This window comes from Etheostoma cragini, chromosome 14 (genome assembly GCF_013103735.1).
Source record: "Etheostoma cragini isolate CJK2018 chromosome 14, CSU_Ecrag_1.0, whole genome shotgun sequence".
Taxonomy (NCBI): domain Eukaryota; kingdom Metazoa; phylum Chordata; class Actinopteri; order Perciformes; family Percidae; genus Etheostoma; species Etheostoma cragini.
This window is the reverse complement of record NC_048420.1, coordinates 8,822,532-8,828,640: the sequence shown is the minus strand read 5'-3', so window position 1 is coordinate 8,828,640 and position 6,109 is coordinate 8,822,532. Positions and strand designations below refer to the sequence as shown.

Sequence of the window (6,109 nt, the reverse complement as noted above, 5' to 3'; positions counted from 1 at the left end):
TGGTTGGCTGCTTAGAAATTAAGTGTTAACGAGCAGTTGGACAGGTGTACCTAATAAAGTGGCCGGTGAGTGTATGTACATGTACAATATATGTGCTTTCTTGAGCAGGGGGACCTTGCGGGCGCTGCAAGATATTAGTCCTTCACGGAGTAGTGTGTTACCAATTGTTTTCTTGGTGACTTGAGATCATTGACATATACATTTTTTCATGTGGATGTCTGTAAGCTACTGGATTTTCCCTTGGGGATCAATAAAGTATCTATCTATTTATATATCTATCTACCTGTGATTGCAGTAGACATACAATAAAAAAATTGATTTTGAATCGGTGGAGCTACAAATCGATTTTTTTGCAAACCCCTACTACACAAGTCATTTCCCCATTCAAACTCAGGCAGTCATAATGCATTCTACACAGTGCAAAGAAAGGGAAATTTAAAAATTAGTATTTGTTCCACGTTTGGAAGAAAAAATGAAAAAACACAAGGCTTTCTGATCCCTCTGGTATCGTTTCATACAAACAAAACCATCTCATTATGTTGGTTCACATGAGCGCTGCTGTGTGTCGTTTAATGACCTCATGATGCATTATCTCTGGGAATTCACTGCCTCAACATATCCAAGTGTTGCTGTGTGTACAAGTTTCTAATTAACTGACATGTTAATTAGGAGCAGATTTATCTGAATCATATAAAATGACAGTTATTGAAGATAAACGACTTAGACTTTCCCCCTCTCTTGTGCCCTTCCAGACAGCATTCTAAGCACTTTTTGTCACTCCACAGATTACTGCCCTTTGCTAAGAAACAGCCGCACAAATATGTAACAACTGAGCCTGCTCATGAGATATCGGGCCAAAAACAACTGGGAGCGAGGCGGCGAGACAGATATGTCTGAGCTATAGACTCTACGGCAGGTCCTGTAATAACCACAGCAGGGGGCCTGCTCAACTCGCACTCTTGTGTTCAGTGGGCCGGCCTTGACACCTTCACAAGGGCCATCAGAAACTATATCGCCGACGACGATGTCAGCTCTGTCCCCCAACCCCTCCGACACACTGCGCCGACGGATGATAACCTCCTTCACGGGGCAGTATAAGCCGATAATTAGGTGCTTAGCCGTGGTCATACAGAAGTACAGATCTGATATCCAGGCCTGTCGAGTCACAGGGGAGGAGTTAAAAGACTGCAGAGCAAGGTTAAAGAATTACAAGGGCTGGATATTTGTGTTGCATATTAATGATAGCCAATATAGAGGCCAGAGCCCACAGCCTGCATGGCCATCTGGGCGGAGATAGAGAGCAACTGGGAGACTGTAGAGGTTAACTAGAGCCTGTGTTAGTGTGTGTGTACGTTTATAACAGTGTGTGTATGGACATGCAAAGCCCATTCACATGGGCATACGTGCGGGCATGCGCACAAGCCTATGTCTGTCTTTGGAGCATTAAGCCCAGAATGAAAGTTTATGACATGGTAATATCCATTATGATACTTAAGGCGCTGTTCAGATAATATTTTAAAGCTCTCAATCCATCACTCGGACTGGACCACTGAGGCCCCTGCTGACAGCAGATCCCATCCTTATTTAATATTCACATTCTAAAACAGCTGCCAATATTTTACAAGGAGCAGCATCCAGGCTGGGCCGTGAAGCAAACACATCAGTTTGTTCTTCATTTAGCACCACTTGGCATCTGGCCTTTTTAAGACAGGACACGCGCCCGTATAACAAGGTGGGCCAACAGCTCTAAACAGAAGGAAATAAAGTGTGACCTTAACTGATCTGCAATCAGGACATGTTCCCTGACTCACATAACCTTTGGTTGCAGTGTCATGTGTGAGCAATTATGCGTGTTGGGACCGAGGAAAGTAAGAATTAAACCGATCTTAAACAACAGAGTACATGTGGCCAACAAGTGCTCAGAGACAAAGGACCTGAGACAAAGAAGGGGCCTGCATGTAGACTTCGCAGCCTAAAAGTTCACACCTAGGTGTTACCTCAACATTAGGAGGGTTCAACTGGTCAGAAGTCTAACAACTATAGGCATGTAGTTCAAGAATACTCTAAAATCCCATTTGCCAAGAGTCCTCATAGCCAAAGAAAGCTCAATTTTGAAACAAAGGTGGATGTATTTCAGTGTTCTGGAGAACACCATTAGATTGGATTTGTTGTGTTGCTTTGAGCTGCTGTGACAAGTGAATTTCCCCATTGTGAGATCAATAAATCTCATCTGATCTACATTCTCAGCGTTTCTGCACCATCACTGCAGCCGAGGAGTGACTGTAACAGCACTGCACCGCACTTCACTTCACTTTCTACATATATATAGTATAGTTGTGACATCACAATATGGAGAACATTTTCAACAAATCATTAAGAACTACATTATGACAAAAAACGAATGACAAAAGAAAATCAACCCTGGTACCTGGTACCAGTACCACTGGTTCTATCTACACAGAGCCAACTCTCATGTGTTTGTGAGTATTTGAAGACACTGTGTCCTTTCAAGGTGAAGCAGTGGGCATGTTGCCAACACGTAGCCCTGTACATGGACTGTAAGAAAAGATTGGCCATTGCTCAGGTGTTCTGTGTCAGTGGGCATAGTGCAGCGAGTGACCTCCCATTAAACATCCAACCCCTTAACAAGGGATCAGATTGGCTCTCACGCCTCATGCAGTGTTAACATTATATCAAGCTGCCGACTGGGAGAAACACATTAGCCTCATAGAGGTAATTACAAGTACTGATGAAATAGGCTTTTGTAGTGTTCCTAATGAGAGGGTCGGATTAACTGTCCAGGGGACACATTTTACATTTGGACTTTTTTTATTAATTACTTCTAAAGAAATTGTCCGAATAAAAACTGTAAACTCAGAGGTTGGTGGATTATATCGAGAAATCGGGTCATTGTTTCTGAGAAAGAAAAGAAAGAAATAATTTTAGCAATTCCATTTGCCTGTATTGTATTTTGGCAAAGGGAGAAGATATTATCTCAAAATTAGTGCTGTCAATTAAACGAGTTATTGAAGGCGTTAACGCAAACCCATTTTAACAACGTACATTTTTTTTTTATCAGGAGATTAACGTTCTTTTTTGCCTAGCAAACTTTGTAGTTTTTTTACACATGCTGTTGCAACCAATAGTAACGTTAGAACAACTACAACACCACAACGGATCTAGCTAGACCGGAAACAAAACAACACGCACGCCACACACACAACGTTTGGGCTTGCGAGCCGGCCAAAGAGTAGTAACGCTACCTTTTGAGTGGATGGCGAGCGCGAGACGCCAAAATAGACACCAATAAGATTCTGAATGGAAAGTTTACCTTTTAAAAGATGCCAAATGGTTCAATTGACAAGACCAAAGGGATCTGTGTGTTTTGTCGTTATGAACTGAGCTATCATCGCAACACGACCAGTCTGAAATAGCACCTGATGGCCAAGCACACAGCTGATGCCAACTTTCCCCCTCCGTCAAAGTTTTTTTTTCAGCCTTTTGTTCATGGACAGTGTTACATTGTTTGACAGATTATTAGCTCCAAGTGAGAATGTTAGTGTGAAATTGAACACTACAGTAGGCTATATGCTGGGGTGTTGGGGGGGGGGGGGGGGGGGGGGGGGGGGGGGGGGGGTCTTTAACACTACAATAGGCTATGTGCCAATGTTGTTTTCAAAAAAATGATGTTGATAAGAGCATTAAAGTGAGAAAAAAATAATGGGACAAAAAGAAATGAAAGGACATTTAAAATAGATAAAAATTTGCAATTAACTGTGATTAATTGCGAGTTAACTATGACATTAATGTGATTTATCACGATTAAATATATTATTAGTTTGACAGCACTACTCAAAATAGATACCAAACAAGTATTAACAACAGAAATGATCAAATACCACTAAGGGTGCTTGACAAAATATGTTGTGTGACAGTTTAACAATTATTGATCCATTGACGATTCTTAATTTAATCTCTCTCTCTCTCTCCTGAAGCTACTCATCTAGCTCCAAAATATAACCAATAACTTCATTTCTAAAGTTACTAGTGAATAAAGCAGATAATCGCAGTGGAGTAAAAAGAGTTCAATGTTTCCACTGAAACATGAAGGTAACATTTTACTTGAAGGTGAGTGACATGACAAGAACCCTAACCATAACTTGTCGTGACAAAACCGAATGACACTAACTAAAAGAAGTGGTGCGTCATAAAAGTTTATGAGTGTTCATAATGTTTATGACACGTTCATGACATTGTCATGTTACTCTCATGTAGATACCTTCAAATCGAGTGTAACTGAAATGTATTGGAGCAAAAGTTCAGTTCAGTTCAGTTCATGTTTATTGTCCCCATTGGGAAATTATGTTGCAGTAAAAATATCATATCAAAAGTGGCAATAAAAGAAACAAAAATTTAAGTTCAAGTACTTGACATTTGTACTTAAATACAGTACTTGAGGAGATACACTCAGTTCAGTTACACTCCTGCCTACCTAAACACATGAGCTCCAGCAACAGGATAGCGTTCCATTTCTACCTTCCCACCAGAAAGAGCTTCCGAGAAGCCCCAGGACGCTCCATGAGTCAGAGGGAGCCACGAGCAGATGGCTTCGCTCAGACTCCGGGGCATGGAGCACAGTAGAAAGGACCCGCAGAGCGCTAACGGTTGATAATCACCCTCGGCTTCCTGTGGAGAAGTGTGTATCGTGGGGACGGGAGCGGGGAGCGGCAGCCAGGAGGGCTGAACCATTGAGGAAATGAGTTAGGGGTAGGGCTGGGCAACATGGAGAAAATCAAATGTCACGATATCGTTGACCAAATACCTCGGTATCAATACCGCAACGATACTGTACTGTTGACTATTGGTGCTTTCACTAATTATTTACACAATGAGATTTTTGATAAATAATCATCAGTTATGTGGCTATAATGACTCAGTGGGGAAAGGCAAACAACAGAACAGTTACAGTCTGGTAAGATCAGAAAATGGCATAATTTACTGTAACGCAGCCTTTAATACTAGGAAAAGACCCCACTTATGCCATATTATAAAATTGCGATGTCCAAAATCTAAGGAGATCTCTAGTCTCATATCACAATATCGATATAATATTAATATATTGCCCAGCTCTAGTTAGGGGTGCCAGGGATTTGGGGGAGCTCTCAATCTGACATTGATCCTGGCTCCCACAAAACTACACCCTGGGCCCCCAGCACTCTCACCAACCCCGGGACCTCTTAATCACCACATGGAGGCACATTACTAATCTCAACAGTTTACTTTGAGGGCAGTTGAGGCCTTTGTTTCCCTCTTTTCTTCCACAGCTTTCATCTGCCTTATCAGCCAAGCTCTCTCTCACTCAGCCACTGCTAACATAAAAAGTCAAGCCTGAGTATGTGTGTGTGTGTAAGTGTGTGTCCACCCTATGAAGAGAGGGCGCTATTTGCATTTGTCAGTGAACACGACGGCAGAGATGAAACAAGCATATTTGGAGGAGAAAAGCTTTCAGTAATCTTGGAGAATAATAAAGGAGAGCATTAGCACAAAGGCTCCCAGAAGCTAATGAGCCCCTTAGCACTGCTTCTACTGAAACTACTGACCACTTTGTTTGGCGTAATTCAAAGGGAAATGGATTGGAAAAAGGTGAGTTTGTAAAGCTGGAATCTGTACAAACAAGCATGAACAAAAGAATGAAAGGAAATGTTTACTTTATTAGACTTTCTTTGCACCTCTCACAACCACTTTCCTCTAACAGGAAAAGAAGAAGTACAACATCATGCATGGAGCAAGATAAAAAGACAATCTGTCTTTTGTAAATTGTTTTCAGAAACAAACAATCATTAGGTGTTCCTTTCCCTAGGCTAAATGACACTAAATGGCAAATTTAATGAACAGAGACTACAACGGAGAGAAAGAATTAAGTCTTACCTGGCGCAAATAGAAATACACAGAAATGCATCCCAAGGTTACTCCAGACATTGTTCAGTATTTCCCAGGGGGGTCCAGAGAAGAGGGAGCATTTCTTTGGAATCATAAAGTTAACTTGATTTTCCTTCATCACATCATTGTAATGTCTGGTCCCGTCTGGGCGGGGGGGGGGGGGGGGGGG

General features: G+C 41.8%; 1 protein-coding gene and 1 long non-coding RNA gene across 11 annotated transcripts in view; one reads left to right on the top strand and one right to left on the bottom strand.

Annotated features, from left to right (window-relative positions):
- Positions 1-6,109, bottom strand: part of LOC117956659 (receptor-type tyrosine-protein phosphatase U-like) — a 203,807-nt gene that overhangs the window by 164,260 nt on the left and 33,438 nt on the right. The gene's annotated exons all lie outside the window — the stretch shown is intronic.
- Positions 1-6,109, top strand: part of LOC117956661 — a 16,335-nt gene that overhangs the window by 9,338 nt on the left and 888 nt on the right. The window lies entirely within an intron of this gene.